The 20155-nt window shown below is 39.1% G+C and overlaps 1 non-coding gene across 1 annotated transcript; it reads right to left on the reverse strand.

Annotated features, from left to right (window-relative positions):
* Positions 1 to 945: 945 nt before the first annotated feature.
* LOC112798785 (small nucleolar RNA R71) lies at positions 946 to 1053 on the reverse strand. The gene has a single exon (XR_003200382.1). It is a non-coding gene; the product is annotated as a small nucleolar RNA R71 (small nucleolar RNA).
* Positions 1054 to 20155: the final 19102 nt, after the last annotated feature.

A 20155-nucleotide genomic window follows, 5' to 3' on the forward strand; every position in this document is an offset into this window, starting at 1 on the left:
GATTTTTTATTTTTTTCAAAACCACCTAACTACTTTTCTCTATCTAATTTTCGAAAATTCCTCACCCTTTTTCAAAAATCTTTTTATTTAACTAATTGTTTTAAATTTTAATTTTATTCTATTTCTTCTCCTAATTTTCGAAACTAACATCATAAATAAAATAAAAATAAAAACATTTCTCCTCTCTCTTCTTTTAATATTCGAATTCTCTCTCTCTCTCATCTCCTTCTATTTATTTATTTATCTACTAACACTTCTCTTCTACTCATAATTCGAACCCTCTTCTCTTCTCTCTCTATGTTCGAATTCTTCTCTTCTCCTTCTCCTATTCATATCTTCTTCTACTCACATGAAGGAATCTCTATACTGTGACATAGAGGATTCCTCTTTCTTTTCTGTTCTCTTCTTTTTCATATGAGCAGGAGCAAGGACAAGGACATTCTTGTTGAAGCAGATCCTGAACCTGAAAGGACTCTGAAGAAGAAGCTAAGAGAAGCTAAAGCACAACAATCCAGAGAAAACCTTATAGAGAATCTCGAAGAAGAAGGAGACATGGCCGAACCCAACAACAATGCAAGGAAGATGCTTGGTGACTTTACTACACCAAATTCCAACTTCCATGGAAGAAGCATCTCAATCCCTGCCATTGGAGCAAACAACTTTGAGCTCAAGCCTCAATTAGTTTCTCTAATACAACAGAATTACAAGTTTCATGGACTTCCATCAGAAGATCCTTTTCAGTTTTTGACTGAATTCTTGCAGATCTGTGATACTGTTAAGACCAATGGGGTTGATCCCGAGGTCTACAGGCTTATACTTTTCCCTTTTGTTGTAAGAGACAAAGCTAGAGTTTGGTTGGACTTTCAACCTAGAGATAGCCTGAACTCTTGGGATAAGCTGGTCACGGCTTTTTTAGCCAAGTTCTTTCCTCCTCAAAAGCTGAGCAAGCTTAGAGTAGATGTTTAAACCTTCAAACAGAAAGAAAGTGAATCCCTCTATGAAGCTTGGGAGAGATATAAGCAACTGACCAAAAAGTGTCCTTCTGACATGCTTTCAGAATGGACCATCCTGGATATATTCTATGATGGTCTGTCTGAATTATCTAAGATGTCATTGGACCATTCTGTAGGTGGATCTATTCACCTAAAGAAAACGCCTGCAGAAGCTCAGGAACTCATTGACATGGTTGCAAATAACCAGTTCATGTACACTTCTGAAAGGAATCCTGTGAATAATAGGATGCCTCAGAGTAAGTGAGTTCTTGAAATTAATGCTCTGAATTCCATATTGGCTCAGAACAAAATGTTGACTCAGCAAGTCAACATGATTTCTCAGAGTCTGAATGGATTGCAAAATGTATCCAATAGTACTAAAGAGGCATCTTCTGAAAAAGAAGCCCATGATCCTGACAACCCTGCAATGGCAGAGGTGAATTACATGGGTGAAGCCTATGGAAACACCTATAATCCCTCATGGAGGAATCATCCAAATTTCTCTTGGAAGGATCAACAAAAGCCTCAACAAGGCTTTAATAATGGTGGAAGAAATAGGTTTAACAACAGCAAGCCTTTTTCATCATCTTCTCAGCAACAGACAGAGAATTCTGAGCAGAGTCCCTCTAGCTTAGCAAACATAGTCTCTGATCTATCTAAGGCCACTCTAGGTTTCATGAATGAAACAAGGTCCTCCATTAAAAATTTAGAGGCACAAGTGGGCCAGCTGAGTAAAACAGTCACTGAAACTTCTTCTAGTACTCTCCCAAACAATACAGAAGAGAACCCCAAAAGAGAGTGCAAGGCCATAACCTCACTTGGTGTGGCCGAATGCACAGAGGAGGAGGAGGACGTGAATCCCAATGAGGAAGACCTCATGGGATGTCCTCTGGACAAAAAGGAGTTCCCAAATGAGGAACCTAAGGAATCTGAGGCTCACTTAGAGACCATAGAGATTCCATTAAACCTCCTTTTACCATTCATGAGCTCTGATGACTATTCATCTTCTGAAGAAGATGAAGACATTATTGAAGGGCAAGTTGCCCAATATTTAGGAGCAATCATGAAGCTAAATGTCAAGCTATTTGGTAATGAGACTTGGGAGGACAATCTTCCATTGCTCATTAATGAATTGAATACCTTGGTTCAGCACACTTTACCTAAAAAGAAACAGGATCCTAGTAAATTCCTAATTTCCTGTACCATAGGCACCATGACCTTTGAGAAGGCTCTGTGTGACCTGGGGTCAGGCATAAATTTAATGCCACTCTCTATAATGGAGATACTAGGAATCTTCGAGGTACAAGCTGCCAAATTCTCATTAGAGATGGCAGATAATTCTATGAAAAAGGCTTACGGACAGGTAGAGGACGTGCTAGTAAAGGTCAAAGGCCTTTACATCCATGCTAATTTCATAATCCTAGACATTAGGAAGGATGAGGATGATTCCATTATCCTTGGAAGACCCTATCTAGCCACAGCAAAGGCTGTAATTGATATGGATAGAGGAGAGTTGGTCCTTCAATTGAATGAGGACTACTGATAAACCACTATTTTATGGTTTATATTGTGTTTAATTATGTGATTTTGTCATGATCCTTACCCACTTATTCATTAATTTAGCATGTATTTAGATTTCCTTCCTAAATTTAGTACATGTTTGAAAATTGCTCCCTATAGACCTTAATTATTTAATTTTAATTCTCCATTATTCCATTCGATGCCGTGATCCTTGTGTCAAGTGTTTCAGGCTTTATAGGGCATGAATGAGTTGGAGATTGGAAAGGAAGCTAGCAAAAATGGAAGGAACACAAGAGTTTGAGGAGATAACCAGCGAGCCATGCGACCGCGCGAAGGAGCGCAAATCGCAGTGACGCGGCCACATGGCTTACGCGGCCGCGCGGATTGGAAAGCGCAAGCGACGCGGTAGCGTGGACGACGCGAACGCGTGGCGAGGAAAAAGCGCAAGCGACGCGTCCGCATGGATGACGCGATCGCGTGACATGTGCAATCTGCATAATCTGCAGAATTCGCTGGGGGGCGATTTTGGACCTTATTTCGGCCCAGTTTTCGGCCCGGAACAGCAGACTAGAGTCAGAGAATATGCAGAAACAACGTACATTCAGTAATTTGGAGATCTAGTTTTCTCTCTTAGGTTTTTCTCTCTAGTTTTTAATTTTAATTTTTAATTGATCTTAGCATTGGAACATTGAGAAGAGTTATTTCCTCATCAAGAATTCATCACTCTAGTTTGTCTTCTTAACTTGGTTCTATTCTTCCATGTTCCTTGTTTTTGTTCAATTTTGTCATTCAGATACTTTTATGATTATTTAATGCAAGGATTATTTCTTTTTCATTCAATTTCAATTTCAATAACTATGTCTTTTTTTATTCCCTTTCATGTTTTATGGATTTATTATTTACAATGCGTGAGTAGTTTCATTACTTGATGGGGAATTGATTAAAAAGGAACTCTTGAGTTGGAAGGATTGAAAGAAAATTTGTAATTGGGTTAACTGTTGAATTACCATCCTGTCACCGACGCCAATCCCTTTGAACTAAGTGGGTTGTAACTTGTGAATAGATCCAGTAATTCAACTTGTTTGACTTTCCCTTACCTAGTAAAGGATAACCAAACAGAGCAACCATTAATTATAAATTAATCTTAAAAATCACTCCATCAATGATAGAGATCCCAACCAATCAATTCCCAGTCAAGGCTTTTATTCATATTATTTAATTTCCCTCAATTTAAATCCCAATTTACTCAACTCAACTTCTTGAACATCTGATTAATAAGATAGCACACTTCTCTGCAACTCGTTGGGAGACGACCTGGGACTTAAAACTCCCAGTAATTTTAATTTAAACTATCTGTGACATATTTCTAAATTGATAGGCAGATTTTTGGTGAATTAAGAACTATACTTGCAACATAATCATTTTAATAATTTTTAATTCACCAGCTTCTGCTTCCCATCAACTACCTTGCGTTTAAAACTCAAGGATCTTCCTCTGTAACCATGGAGAGGAAGCATGAAAAGCTTCTGCTTCCCATCAATTTTTGGCGCCGTTGCCGGGGAGTTGCAATAGAGTGCTAATTTTATTAATTAGAATTTATTTATTTGCATTTTTATTTAATTTTGCTACTATGAGCTGCATGTTTCTTCCGTCAAATGACACGTTCACTTCCTGATCCGCGCTTGCTAATATTCGATCCTGAAATTGAAAGAACAATTTCACGAATAAGGCGAGAACAGCGCAGGTTAATCCGCTCTGAGGGCGGATTTGAAAGTGAGTCTGAGGAAAAAACCAGCCCCCGTTCTACTAATTCGGTTGTTTTGCGTACAGAAAACATGGCAGCTAGGAGAGTTACCATCCAGGAGGAAGGAGCCCCTGATTTTACAATGCAACCGTTTCAGGCGCATCATCCAGCGGTAGCTACAGATTTTGAAATAAAGACCGCACTGCTAAATTTGATGCCCAAGTTTCATGGCCTACCTGCTCAAGAGCCTATCAAGCACTTGAGAGATTTCCAGGCAGCCTGTTCTACTGTCAAGCGTGATCGCACTGATGAAACTGCAATTCTGCTGAAAGCTTTTCTGTTTTCTCTTAAAGGAAAAGCAAGAGAGTGGTACTACACTCAACCTCTAGCAAATGTATCCAACTGGGATACACTCAGAAAGGAGTTTCTGGAGAAAGTCTTTCCATCTGAAGTTACTAATAAACTGAGGAAGGATATCTCTACCATTGTTCAGGATGACAATGAGACTCTTTTTGATTACTGGGAGCGCTTCAATAACCTTCTGGAAGCATGCCCCCACCACATGATTGACAAGATCGTGCTACTCAGCTATATCACACAAGGTATGAGGCCCCAAGATAAGACCACATTGGAAAGTACCAGCAATAGGTCTATGAAGAAGTACAAGACCACTGATGAAACTTGGCAATTGATCAGTGATTTAGCTGAATCTACTAGGAACCACAGACAGAAGCAAGGCCGTTCAAAAGCCGTTGCAGAAGTATCCTCTAGCAGAGAGATTGTTGCTCTAACTCAAAGCATCTGTGAAATGACCAACTTGCTAAAGCAAATGCAGTTGAATCAACAAGCTCAGCAAGCTCAACTTCCTCAACCGCAGCAAAACCAACAGCTAGTCCCACAAAAAATTTGCGGAATCTGTGCTGATTACAGCCATTACACTGATGAATGCCCGCAGCTCCAACAAGAAGACAACATGGTGGCATCTACTCACAACTTCTATGACCGCCCCAACCAAGGGTACAATCAAAGTGGAAATAATAACCATGGATGGCAGGACAATTCAAACCAGAATTGGAGGGACAACAATAACAGAGGAGGCAGAGATAATCAGGGAAATCAGAGGTGGAATAATAACAATAACAGGCAGCAAAATCAACCTTACAGAGCACCTCACCTGAGGCAAAACCAAGGACCACCGAACAATCAGCAGCAGACCTCTCAATTTACTCATTCTTCTGTATCTTCTAATGAAGATTTATTACAAGCTTTTGAGAAGAGACAACTGGTCATGGAAAGTACCATCGTGAACAGTATTAACGCCAGTCTGAATGGTCTCACCTCTACTCTGCAAGCTTTTATGACACAGCTTGGCTCAGTGACGATTGGATTTTTGACGGTTTAGAATTTCTCAAATAAAATCTCGTCGAAGTATAGTTTCTAAACCAAGCAATAATCCTTTCATACAAAAAGTTGTTTGTCACTAAAACAAACCCCTAAATTTATAAACCGAAGTATTCAAACCTCGGGTCGTTCTCCCTAGGAATTGTAATGAAGTGTCTTGTTATTGGTTGTGAATTATATTTGGGGTTTTTAAGCTTTTGGACAAGAAGTATAAATGGCAAAGAAAATAAACTAACAACTAACAAAGCTCTTGGCAAGATATGAGAACTAGAAGTCCTATCCTAGTTATCCTCCTCAATTGTGATGACAAATTGTCCATTGCTCCCACTTAGTTAACCTCTAACCATGGAGGAAAGTCAAGTGGATGAATCAATTTGATTCCTCAAATCCTAATCAACTCCTAAAGGAAAGACTAGCTTTAGAGGCATTCAAATCAATTAGCAATCTCTCCAATTATCAATCAACAAAGGAATTAGATAACTCAAGAGTTACTAATTACTCTACCTAGGCCAAGAGGAACAAAATCTACACTAAAACTAAAAGAGACATTTCAACAAACACATAGAGTGCAATAGAAGTAAACATTATTAAATGCAAGAATTAAAGGAATCTATAACTACAAAAACAAGAGATCAACAATGGAAGAGCAAAGAAGACACATTTATTATGAATTACCTCTTATTGAATTGGAAGAATGTAGAAAGAACAATACTAGATCTACAACAAAATGTAATAACAACATAAAGGAAATTACAACAAAAGAATAGAAGAAGATGAATGTAGCAACAAAGAATTGAAAGGTAGAAGTAGAAGAAAGCAAAGATTAAAACCTAGATCTAAGAACTAATCCTAATCCTAATTCTAGAGAGAAGTGAGAGCTTCTCTCTCTAGAAACTAATTCTAACTACTAAACTAAACTAATGGTAACTAACATCTAAAGTATGAAAGTATGTTCATTCCCCCTTCAATCCTTGGCTTAAATAGCATCAGAAATGAGTTGGATTGGGCCCACAAGGCTTCTAAAATCGCTGGCCACGTTTTGCTTCAAGTGGACCATATGGCAGCAACGGCGCGTGCGCGTACTATGCGCGTGCGCGCCACCATACGTGTAGCAACTATGGCAAATCTTATATCGTTTCGAAGCCCCGGATGTTAGCTTTCTAACCCAACTGGAACCGCATCATTTGGACCTCTGTAGCTCAAGTTATGGTCGTTTAAGTGCGAAGAGGTCGGCTTGACAGCTTTCCGGTTCTTTCATTTCTTCATGAGTTCTCCAACTTTTCATGCTTTCTTTCTTCATTCCCTTGATCCAATCTTTGCCTCCTAAACCTGAAATCACTTAACAAACATATCAAGGCATCTAATGGGATCAAGGTGAATTAAATTTATTCATTTTAAGTCCTAAAAAGCATGTTTTCACTCTTAAGCACAATTAAAGGAGAATATACAAAACCATGCTATTTCATTGAATAAATGTGGGTAAAAGGTGATAAAATCCCCTAAAATCAATACAAGATAAACCCTACAAATGGGGTTTGTCACTCAGCACCAAATTCCAGTAACCAACCTTCAAGAACCACTGGAATTCCCTCTCAACCATTACCCAATCCAAAGGGAGGCATTAATGCCATCACCCTGAGGTCTGGAACTGGAACCACACTGCAGGAGAGAAATCAGGAGGAACCAAGCTCACTAGAATACGCCTCAGCTGAAGAGGTGGTGGAAATTGAAGATGTTGAAGAGGAAGAGGATATTCAGGACATAGCTGAAGAAGAGATAGCTCAATGACGTTAGGATTTTTGCCAGTAAAGAATTTCATAAAAATAGTCGCGTTGTAGATATAGTCTCTAAACCGACAGAAATCCCTTCATACAAATGTTTTGTTTGTCACAAGTAACAAACCCCTAAATAAATTGATAACCGAGTATTTAAACCTCGGGTCGTCTTCTCAAGGAATTGCAGGGAGGTATGTTCTTATTATTGGCTATGAAAAAGGTAAAATTGGGGTTTTGGAAGTAAGGTGTGAATATATTATATGACAAGTAAAATAAAATAATAATAGCTGTAAAACAAACCTTTGGCAAGGTATAAGAACTGGAGGTCCTTCCCTAGTTATCCTTATCAATTGATGAGAATTGGATTTTTCTCCCACTTTGTTAACCTCTAACTATGAAGGTAAGTTAAGTGGATGAATTCCAATTTTCAATCAACAATGAGTTTGATAACTCTAGAGTCACCAATTATTTAACCACAGCCAAGAATGTAAAAAACTAAATTAAAATTATAAATATCTGAAATACCTTCAATTCATTCAAAGCAGTAAAATCTAACATGGAAAATATTCATAAGCCAATTGGGCAACAGAAAAATCCAAATTATTTATATTAATAAAAAAAAAGCAATCATCAATCTAAAATATCTCAAATAACATTAATTAAGAAAATCAATCTAAACATGGAACATTGAAAATAAATAAAAATAAAGAACCTGGGATTGAGAGTCACTCCTAAAACTAAGAGAAGTCCTAATCCTAAGAGAGAGAGAGGAGAGAACCTCTCTCTCTAAAACTACATCTAAAACATAAAAGTGAATTATGAGTGCTTGATTATGAATACATGCATTCCCCCACTTTATAGCCTCTAATCTGTGTTCTCTAGACCAAAAACTGGGTCAGAAATAGCCCAGAAATCACTTCCAGCGCTTTCTGGTCCGTACAGGTCGCGGAAAAGTGACGCGGCCGCGTCGTCCACGCGACCGCGCGGATTGGTTGTTGGCTAGGTCACGCGTCTGCGTGACCCACGCCTTCGCATTGCCTGGCGTCGAGGCAACTATGGCAAATTATATATCAAATCGAAGCCCCGGACGTTAGCTTTCCAACGAAACTGGAACCGCATCGTTTGGACCTCTGTAGCTAAAGTTATAGCCATTTGAGTGCGAAGAGGTCAGGCTGGACAGCTTAGCAGTTTTTCCAACTTCTTTCCACTTTGCATGCTTCCTTTCCATCCTCCAAGCCATTCTTGCCCTGTAATCTCTGAAATCACTTAACACACATATCAAGGCATCTAATGGTGATAAGAGAGGATTAATAATAAGCAAATATAAGTCCAAAGAAGCATGTTTTCAATCAAAGCACATAATTAGGAAGGGAAATGTAAAACATGCAAATAGTATGAATAAGTGGGTAAAGAGTTGATAAAATCCACTCAATTGAGTACAAGATAAACCGTAAAATATGGGTTTATCAACCTCCCCACACTTAAACAATAGCATGTCCTCATGCTAAGCTCAAGAGAAACTATAAAGATGAAGAGGAATAGTAGAATGTATGAAATGCAACCTATCTATATGAATGCAACTACATGCTAAAATGTTTCTACCTACTTGGTTAAAAATAAATAAGTTCCTTAAGACAAAAATAATTCAAATTCCACTAATTCAAATCATATAAAATAAAGACAAGTAAACTTGTAAGAAGATAGCTCATGAAAGCAGGGAACATAGAATTAAGCACTGAACCCTCACAGGAAGTGTATATGCACTCTAATCTCTCAAGCGTATAGGGTTAATCCCTCTACTCTTCTCTAGTCATACTTTCTAAACCTTGTTCTTCATCTAACCAATCAACAATTATTTAGCATACCAATGCAAACATCATGAGGTCTTTTGTTAAGGTTGTAACGGGGCCAAGGTAAAGGTAAGGGTATATATAAGGCTAAGTGAGCTAGTAAAGTGAATCCTTGATTAGTCCAAGATCTCACCTAACACATACATACTTTATAAAATTTAAAATGCTTTACCTAGCTACCCAAATTTTCCCACTTTTTGTATTACATGCTCATGTATCAAACTTATTTTGTTGAATTTTGTCCCATGTGCATTGATTCTTTTTATTTTGCATTTTAGGGTAATATTATTTTTCTTCTTTTTTTTGTATCCCCTTATTTAATTACTTAATATTTTTTTTCAATGCACATGGTAATTTAATTATTTTGATTTCACATGAGCATGCTTCCCAAATTTTCAAATAACTTATTCAATTTAATTCCCTACTTTTTTCATATCATCCCATGTTTCCATAAAATTCCCCACACTTAAATTATACACAATATCTATCTTAAGCTAACCAAGGATTCAACTTGGGATTTTTATTTTGTTATTCTGCTTAAGGCTAGTAATATGGTTATAAAACAAGAGGGGACTTAAAAGCTCAAGGGGGCTAACAAGGATGATGTAAAAGATAGGTTAATTTTGGGATAAGTGAGCTAGAATCAAACAATGGCCTCAATCATATGCAAGCATGCAAATATAAATATTGGACATATAGAATGGAACAAAATAAAGATTACAATCATAGAGAAGTGAACACACAAGAATAAAAATTTATGGTTAAATAATGTAACCATGTAATTAAGCTCAAATCTCACAGGTTGTGTGTTCTTTGGCTCAAAAACCATGTTCCAATTACAACTTCAAACAAATTTTTAACATAAAAATTTTCAATTTAAATTAGTGAAATTTTTCAAAAATAGGGTCTTAAAAGAAATTTATTATTTTAACCAAGCAGTAACTAAATGCAAAAATTAAATAAACATGAAATTAAATATGCAAATGCAACAATTAACAAAGAAAATAAAATATTGGTGTTTGAGACAGGAAAGTACTAACCCATGGAGATCGGTATCGACCTCCCCACACTTAAAGATTGCACCGTCCTCGGTGCATGCTAAGATGTGCAGGTGGACGGGTTGTTCCAACTGATGCTTTTCTTCAAGGATTGTGCTGATGGATTTGTTTGTCTCTCCCATGTGATCGTCTTCCGGTTCTCTTCCTGGTGGCCATCCTGAAAGAAAAAGGGAAGAAAAGTAACCCAAAAATAAAGATAGAAATTAAAAGATGGAGTATGGTTGTGTTAATGCCAGATGAAAAGGGTCTCATTCACATGGTAGCTACAACATGTAAGAAAACAATAGAAGCCATGGCATACCAGTGGTGCAGAATATGCAACAATGGGAGAGAGAGTGGGGAAGGAAAGATAATATAAATTAAAAATCAATACAAAAGTAATACAGGTATAAAAGATTGGCATTGATTTAAATAATATTACCTAACCAGAATAAAACAAGTCATAAGCACCAAGATAATACCAGAAAAGAAATAACAGTTGAATAAAAACATTTGAACACCAATGGTAAAAGAATAAATTTAGAAAAAATAAAAATATGCAATGAATGAAAGTATGCAAATAAAATAAAATAAAATGAGAGGGAAAAAGGAGGAGAAGAAGAAAAAGAAAGTGAGAAAGGAGAGAGAAGGAAGAAATTAGGATTAGAAAAGAGAGGATAAGAAAATTGGCACTAATCTAGATAGGTTGTGCGACGCTGGCGACGCGGTCGCGTGGGTGACGCGGTCGCATGGTGTGCGATAAGGTTGGCTGACGCGGACGCGTGGGGCACGCGATCGCGTGACTCGATTTGTGCTAGTGGCGCGAGTGCAGCCTCGCGGTCGCACAACTCTCTGTTCGAAACTTGGTATTGCCAAAATCCAGGGTGACGCGGTCGCGTGGTTGACGCAATCGCGCGGGTGGCCTTATTTCCAATATGACGCGGACGCGTGGGTGACGCGTTTGCGTGGCAGGGCTTGTGCTGCTAGCACGGGTCCAGCCCAATTCCAGCTCAAGTTTCGGCCATACACCCTTTTTACGCCGATTTCAGGTCACGCGGCCGCGTGGGTGACGCGGTCGCGTGGGCGGCTATTTTTCCAAATGACGCGGACGCGTCATCGACGCGTTCGCGTGGAGTCAATTTGTGCTAATAGCGCGCCTCCAGCCCTGCCCCTGCGTAACTCTCTGTTCAATTTATTATTCTCTCATCTCCTTGCGACGTGAACGCGTCGCTGATGCGGTCGCATCGCGTATTCGCTTTTTTTTTAATCTGAAAAGATGCAGAATGCAGTGTTAATATGAATGTGATGCAAAACTCCAGGTTCAATATAATAAAATAAAATAAAACTCAAAAGCAAATAAAACTAAATAAAAATGAAAAATGAACGATCATACCATGGTGGGTTGTCTCCCACCTAGCACTTTTAGTTAAAGTCCTTAAGTTGGACATTTGATGAGCTTCCTGTTATGGTGGCTTATGCTTGAACTCATCCAGGAATCTCCACCAGTGTTTGTGATTCCAGTAACCTCCGGGGTCCCAAACTAGGCATGTAAAACCCTTGAGCAGCTTTAAAAAGATTCTTAGGCTCCCGGGGTGTTGGATGTCAGAACAGATTCCAGGATCCCAAATCTTGCTTTTACACCCGTCTTCGTGTTGATTATCATGATTCCATCCGGGTAGCAAGCAATCTGAATTCTCACTAAAGCGGCCAAACAACTTCCTAGACCCATTCAGTTGAGCTCTATACCAACCTTTACGTTTAAGCTTAAAGCTTCCAACCATGATGAACCTTGCAGGACAATTCTTACCACTGACCATCTTCCTCTTACTCTTAATGCCGCAAAGAGCTCTAAGTTGACCATCCGTCTCCAGTAGCCCATATTCAAGTGGGATTAGAAAGCTATGGGATATGAATTTTACCCACTTGAATGTTGTGAAGGATGATGGCGACTTAGGGGGAGGTATCTTTAATGAAATTGCAAGCTCCACTCCCTTGTGCTCTTCTCTGATAATTACCACCTCTTTGCAAACTTCTTCAATTTCAACATCTTCCTCTTGGTAGCTCTCTTTCAATTCAATCTCCTTTTCATTGCTTTCCAAGGGCATGGGAGGTTGTGCTTCTTCTTCTTGAATCTCCATTTCTTGATCAACCTCTTCCAAGTCTTCAACTGTGATATGCATTGGAGGCTGTACACCTTCCTCAGCATCAATTTCAACCGTCTTGGAAGGGGGCTCGATGTCTTGACTTTCCCATGGAGGTTCTGCATCTCCTAAGTCTTCAACCACTTCTTCTTCTTGAACAATGACAGCTTCTTCTACTTGTTCTAGTACGAATTCATTCTCTGTCTTGTTCACTGGGGTTTCTGGTATCTCCTTCATGCTACGCTCTTCACTAGACTGTCCACATGGGGCTGTGGCTGATCCTTGTGTATTTAAGTGTCTAGAAGCCCATTGAATTAATACTTGCCCCAGTTGTTGAGTGGTTGCTTGAAATCGATCCATTGTTTCCTTGAGACGATCCTTTGCCTCTTGATGCACTCGGTTTTCATAAGTAGGATCATAATGCTCTTAGATTGATGGATATGGAGATGGTGAATATTGAAGTGGTGGTTCTTGTGAGTAATCGGGTTGGAATTGGGGTGGTTCTATATATGGTTCATATGGTTTATAAGGTGGTTGGTATGGTGGTTGAGGGTTAGGGTCATATGGAGGTGAATAGCGGAAAGGGGCTTGTGAGTGTGGTGGTCCAAAGTTATGTTGAGGAAAGGGTTCATAGGCATATAGTGGTGGTTGTTGATAGTCCATTGGAGGTAGTTGTTGCCATGAGGGTTGATCAAATCCTTGTGGCTCCTCCCATCTTTGATTGTTCCAACCTTGATGCCTGTTCTCATTGTAATTTCTTCTTCCTGCAACATTATTGTAACCAGACTCATAGCCAAAGGGGTGAGAGTTCATGGTAGTAAGAGAAAATAAAAACAAAAATTAATAAAAAGAAAATATTTTGAAAAAGATATAATTTTTTGAAAAAAAGATATGAAAATATTTTTGAAAAAGATATGATTTTTGAAAAAGATAAGATAAGATAAAAAAAATTTAAAAGAGAAATCTGAAAATTTTTTTTTTTGAAAAATATTTACAATAACCAATAATAAGGCACACGTTTGCAATTCCCCGGCAACGGCGCCATTTTGACGTTAGGATTTTTGCTAGTAAAGAATTTCATAAAAACAGTCGCGTTGTAGATATAGTCTCTAAACCGACAGAAATCCCTTCGTACAAACGTTTTGTTTGTCACAAGTAACAAACCCCTAAATAAATTGATAACCGAGTATTTAAACCTCGGGTCGTCTTCTCAAGGAATTGCAGGGAGGTATGTTCTTATTATTGGCTATGAAAAAGGTAAAATTGGGGTTTTGGAAGTAAGGTGCGAATATATTATATGACAAGTAAAATAAAATAATAATAGCTGTAAAACAAACCTTTGGCAAGGTATAAGAACTGGAGGTCCTTCCCTAGTTATCCTTATCAATTGATGAGAATTGAATTTTTCTCCCACTTTTTTAACCTCTAACTATGAAGGTAAGTTAAGTGGATGAATTCCAATTTTCAATCAACAATGAGTTTGATAACTCTAGAGTCACCAATTATTTAACCACAGCCAAGAATGTAAAAAGCTAAATTAAAATTATAAATATCTGAAATACCTTCAATTCATTCAAAGCAGTAAAATCTAACATGGAAAATATTCATAAGCCAATTGGGCAACAGAAAAATCCAAATTATTTATATCAATAAAAAAAAAGCAATCATCAATCTAAAATATCTCAAATAACATTAATTAAGAAAATCAATCTAAACATGGAACATTGAAAATAAATAAAAATAAAGAACCTGGGATTGAGAGTCACTCCTAAAACTAAGAGAAGTCCTAATCCTAAGAGAGAGAGAGGAGAGAACCTCTCTCTCTAAAACTACATCTAAAACATAAAAGTGAATTATGAGTGCTTGATTATGAATACATGCATTCCCCCACTTTATAGCCTCTAATCTGTGTTCTCTGGGTCGAAAACTGGGTTACAAATAGCCCAGAAATCACTTCCAGTGCTTTCTGGTCCGTACAGGTTGCAGAAAAGTGACGCGGCCGCGTCGTCCACGCGACCGCGCGGATTGGTTGTTGGCTAGGTCACGCGTCCGCGTGACCAACGCATTCGCGTCGCCTGGCGTCGAGGCTACTATGGCAAATTATATATCAAATCGAAGCCCCAGAAGTTAGCTTTCCAACACAATTGAAACCGCGTCGTTTGGATATCTGTAGCTTAAGTTATAGCCGTTTGAGTGCGAATAGGTCAGGCTGGACAGCTTAGCAGTTTTTCCAACTTCTTGCATTCCTTCCACTTTGCATGCTTCCTTTCCATTCTCCAAGCCATTCTTGCCCTGTAATCTCTGAAATCACTTAACACACATATCAAGGCATCTAATGGTGATAAGAGAGGATTAATAATAAGCAAATATAAGTCCAAAGAAGCATGTTTTCAATCAAAGCACATAATTAGGAAGGGAAATGTAAAACATGCAAATAGTATGAATAAGTGGGTAAATAGTTGATAAAATCCACTCAATTGAGTACAAGATAAACCGTAAAATATGGGTTTATCACTCAACCACAAGAGGAAGTACCAAAAAGCGCGGGCACCATAGGAACCACCATTCCCATTCCATTTCCACAGCTTGCAAGGAAGCCCAGGAAGCAGCTGGAACCTGATCCTAAAATGGTAGAGATCTTCAAAAAGGTCGAGGTAACTGTTCCCCTTTTTGATGTTATTTAGCAAGTACCTAAATATGCAAAGTTTCTAAAAGACTTATGTATCCATAAAGACAAAATTAATGAATTAGAAACTATTCCTTTAGGTAGTTCTATATCTGCTTTAATGGGAGGATTACCTGAAAAATGCAGTGATCCAGATCCTTGCATAGTTAGTTGTACTATTGGTGGTGTAGTAATTTATGATTGCATGTGTGATTTAGGAGCATGTGTCAGTATAATGCCTTTGTCCATATATGATGTTTTGAGGCTCCCTCCCTTAAAAAGGTTGGCAGCTCGTTTTGTGTTAGCAGATAAAAGCATTATTACAGTGGCTGGAGTTGCTGAAGATGTTTTGGTGAACATTAAAGGGCTTACATTTCCCACTGATTTTTATATCTTGGAGATGCCCCATAATGATTCAGATAAGCCATCATCGATCTTACTTGGAAGACCATTCTTGAAGACATAAAAATTCAAGTTGGATGCTTTTTCAGGAACATACTCCTTTGAAATAGATGGCCGCATAGTGATCTTCAATCTGAATGGAGTCATTGACAATTCTCCAGAAGATCGTTCTATCTTCCAGTGTGATGTCATAGACAAAAGTGTGGCTGAAGTTCAAAAAGAAGAGTTTGAAGAGAGGCACACTGGACAAGGTCCAAGTGTGGGGACCCTCTTAACTGACAGTGAGGACACTTTGCCATTTTCACAAGCTCCAGATAATCCAGAGCCTGCACATGATCAAAAGTTAGAATTGAAACCTCTCCCTCCACACCTCAAATATGCCTATCTTGAGGATGAGCAGAAGCTTCCGGTTATTATTGCAAGAGAACCGACTTCTCAACAAGAAGAGCAGCTACTTGATGTACTGAGGAAGCATAAGAAGGCAATCGGGTGGAGCTTGGCAGACATAGTGGGAATCAATCCTCAAGTATGCGAGCACAGAATATTTTTAGAAGAGGGAGCAAGACCTGTCCGTCAACCCTAAAGAAGATTGAATCCCACCATCTTGGAAGTTGTCAAAAAGGAAGTGACCAGACTATTGGAGGCCGGTATCATATATCCCATTTCAGACAGTGAATGGGTAAGCCCAGTACAAGTGGTACCCAAGAAGTCTGGAGTCACTACAGTGAAGAATGAGCATGGAGAGCTCATAGCAACTAGAGTTCAGAATGCTTGGAGAGTCTGCATTGATTACAGGCGTCTCAACCAAGCTACCCGTAAGGATCACTACCCACTTCCATTCATTGATCAAATGCTGGATCGCCTGTCAGGTAAATCACATTATTGCTTTCTAAATGGTTACACAGGCTATTTCCATATTCATATAGCTCCTGAGGATCAGGAAAATACTACTTTTACATGTCCTTTTAGGACTTATGCTTATAAGAGAATGCCCTTTGACTTATGCAATGCACCAGCTACTTTCCAAAGGTGCATGATGAGTCTTTTCTTTGATCTTGCTGAGGACTGTATGGAAATTTTTATGGACGATTTTAGCGTTTATGGTGATTCTTTTACCCTTTGCTTAGATGGATTATCGAGAGTATTAGATAGATGTATTAATACGAACCTTGTATTGAATTTCGAAAAATGCCACTTTATGGTAAAACAAGGGATTGTATTAGGACATGTGGTATCTAATACTGGCATTTCGGTAGACCCAGCAAAGGTGAATGTTATTTCTAGTCTACCTTACCCCTCTTCTGTGAGGGAAGTCCGTTCGTTCCTTGGCCATGCAGGTTTCTACCGGAGATTTATTAAAGACTTTAGTAAGGTGGCACTTCCCTTATTTAGATTACTGCAGAAGGACATTGAGTTCGAGTTCAGTGAGGATTGCAAACAAGCATTTGATACGCTGAAGACTGCTCTAACTCAAGCCCCAATCGTGAGAGGACCCGACTGGAGCCAGCCGTTTGAAATCATGTGCGATGCTTCCAACCATGCAGTAGGAGCAGCGCTGGCTCAGCGTGAAGGTAAGGATCCTTTTGTTATTGCCTATGCGTCTAAGACTTTAGACACTGCCCAGTCCAATTATACTACTACTGAAAAAGAACTTCTTGCTATTGTTTTTGTTCTGGATAAATTCCGGGCCTATTTACTTGGTACCAAAGTAGTAGTGTATTCGGACCATGCAGCTCTAAAGTATCTATTAGCTAAAAAGGAGTCCAAACCAAGACTTATCCATTGGATACTGCTATTACAAGAATTTAATTTAGAAAGGATAGGAGTGGTAATCAGAATTTAGTAGCAGACCACTTGAGTTGCTTTGAACATATAAAGGACATTTTGGCCCTCAAAGAACAACTAGAAAGATCTTAGACTGTGGATTTTGGTGGCCTACTCTTTTTAGAGACGCTGCTGAGTTTTGTAAATCTTGTCCCCCATGCCAGAAATTTGGTAATATATCCAGAAGGGATGAGATGCCTCAACAATAAATGCTTTTCTGTGAAATTTTTGATGTATGGGGCATTGACTTCATGGGTCCATTTCCGAATTCTGGTGGATATTTTTATATACTGTTAGCTGTAGATTATGTTTCCAAATGGGTGGAAGCAATTCCTACCCGCACTGATAATGATAACACTATTGTTTCCTTTGTGAGAAACCATATTATATGCCGTTTTGGATCACCACGAGCGATCGTGAGCGATCAAGGCACCCATTTTTGTAACAGGAGACTAACAGGATTGATGAAGAAGCATGGGATAATCCATAAAGTTGCAACAGCTTACCATCCTCAAACTAATGGGCAAGCCGAGGTGTCGAACAGAGAAATTAAGCGTATCTTGCAAAAGATAGTAAAGCCTCACAGGAAAGACTGGAGCACCAGGCTACAAGATGCACTATGGGCGTATAGAACCGTATACAAGACACCCATTGGGATGAGTCCCTTTCGCTTGGTTTATGGAAAAGCTTGCCATCTCCCAGTTGAAATCGAACACAGAGCCTTCTGGGCAGTTAAAGAGTGCAACATGGGAATTGAGAATGCTGGAGCTGAAAGGAAATTGCAACTGCAAGAACTGGAGAACCTTCGCCTAGAAGCTTATGAGAATTCCAGAATTTGCAAGGAAAGAATGAAAGTTGTGCATGATCAAAACATCAAGAAGAAAGAGTTTCAACCTGGAGATTTTGTTCTCCTTTACAAATCTAGACTAAGGCTAATGCCCGGTAAGTTAAGATCAAAATGGGAAGGTCCATACAGAGTAGAGAAGGCTGAACCGTACGGAGTTTATCACCTAAGCCATCCTTCAAGCTCTGAACTTATTAAGGTCAATGGACACCGCCTGAAACTGTACCATGGTGAGAAGGTGCAGAAAAACAAGGAGCTCGAGATCTTCCGCTTGGAAGATCCCCACATAGCAGCAGATTGAGCTAATGAAGCGTCCAACTTACGGACGTTAAAGCAAAGTGCTTGGTGGGAGACAACCCACCGCGGTATGATCGTTCTTTTCTTCACTTTTAGTTTTTCTTCTTCAATGACTCTTCTCTTTATTAATACTTTCATGTTTTTACACTTACATGTCCTTATTTAAAAAAAAAAAATTTTTGCCACGCGACGCGGTCGCATCAGCGACGCGTCCGCGTGGCAGGGAGAGTAAAGAAAAATAAAAATGAATAGAAAGTTATGCAGGAGCCGCGCTGGAGGCGTGCCAATGGCACAAATTGCCTCACGCGACCGCGTCGCTGATGCAACCGCGTCGCATGGAAATCATGGCGTCCCACGCAGTCGCGTGCCCCATGTGGCCGCGTGCCCTGAGTTTTCGACGTAAAAGGGTGCACAGTCACATTCTGTGCGACAGTGATGCTGGATTTGTGCTGGAAGCACAATCCTTGTCACGCGATCGCGTCGGTGATGCAGTCGCGTCGTTCATTTTATAATACACACTCGTGCGATCACGTGACCCACGCGATCGCGTCACCCGATTTTGGCAATTAACATAAATTGAACAGAGAGTTGTGCTGGAGCGAGGCTGCACTCGCGCCAGCAGCGCAACATAGGTCACGCGACCGCGTGACCGATGCGATCGCGTCGCCCTACCTGGAGCACACTCATGCGAGCGCGTGCCCTCCGCGGCCGCGTCGCATGCGCCGCACAGCTCAACCTAAGTTGCCAAATTATCTTATCTTCCTATCTCCCAAATCCTAATTTTTCTTTTCCCTCCTTCTTTCTTCTTTCTCCCTTCCCCTTTCTATCTCACCTTTCATTCTCTATCTCTCTCACCCCCATTAACAAGGTTTTTCTTTTCTTCTTTCCCACTTTTCTATTATTCTTCTTATTTTCATATGCTATCTTCTTTTCTTTTCTTCATTATTCTTATTTTCTTTTCTTTTCTTTTCCTTTTTACTTGGTGTTATCTATTTATGTGAGTCATTATTTATCATTATATGCTTATGGTTTGTTGTAAATTTGTTTGACAATCATATATATTACTTTTTAAGGGAATGCTTGCATGTTCAAATTCATACTTTCAAGAGCTTATTCTACATGCATGCTATGTGTTTGTGAAAAAGCCCATATGGCATTATGCACTTATTCACATTATTCTACTCTAATATGCAATGCTTGCTTTTCACAAATTCCCTTTTCATATTTTATTAATTAAATTTAATTGTCAATACAAACGTGATGGCTAGTTTGTTACAAATGGTAATCTAATTTGGACATTGAATGTTTGATATATGCTACTCATGCCTTTGCCTGCATGCCAATAAACCTCTCGCATTCCATTGTCCTACATGCACTTGCTATATTTCCATTGATGAGCTTTTCACATGTAATCCAGACCATGTGTTACTACTATTTATCCTTATTGTGCATTGATTATCACTTACACTTCTCTCTTCTTTGCTCTATCTCTTTGCATTTAATTTCCTTTCTTTTCCCTTCTTTCAGGATGGCCACCAAAAAAGGAAAGGAGAAAGCTACTTCCAAACCACCAGCAAGAAGAGGAACTAAAAGAGCATTAGTGGCAGAGCCTTCTTCTACCACAGTCAAGCCCTCAACAAAAAGAGTTAAGAGGATAATAAA

This window comes from Arachis hypogaea, chromosome 4, assembly GCF_003086295.3.
Source record: "Arachis hypogaea cultivar Tifrunner chromosome 4, arahy.Tifrunner.gnm2.J5K5, whole genome shotgun sequence".
Taxonomy (NCBI): domain Eukaryota; kingdom Viridiplantae; phylum Streptophyta; class Magnoliopsida; order Fabales; family Fabaceae; genus Arachis; species Arachis hypogaea.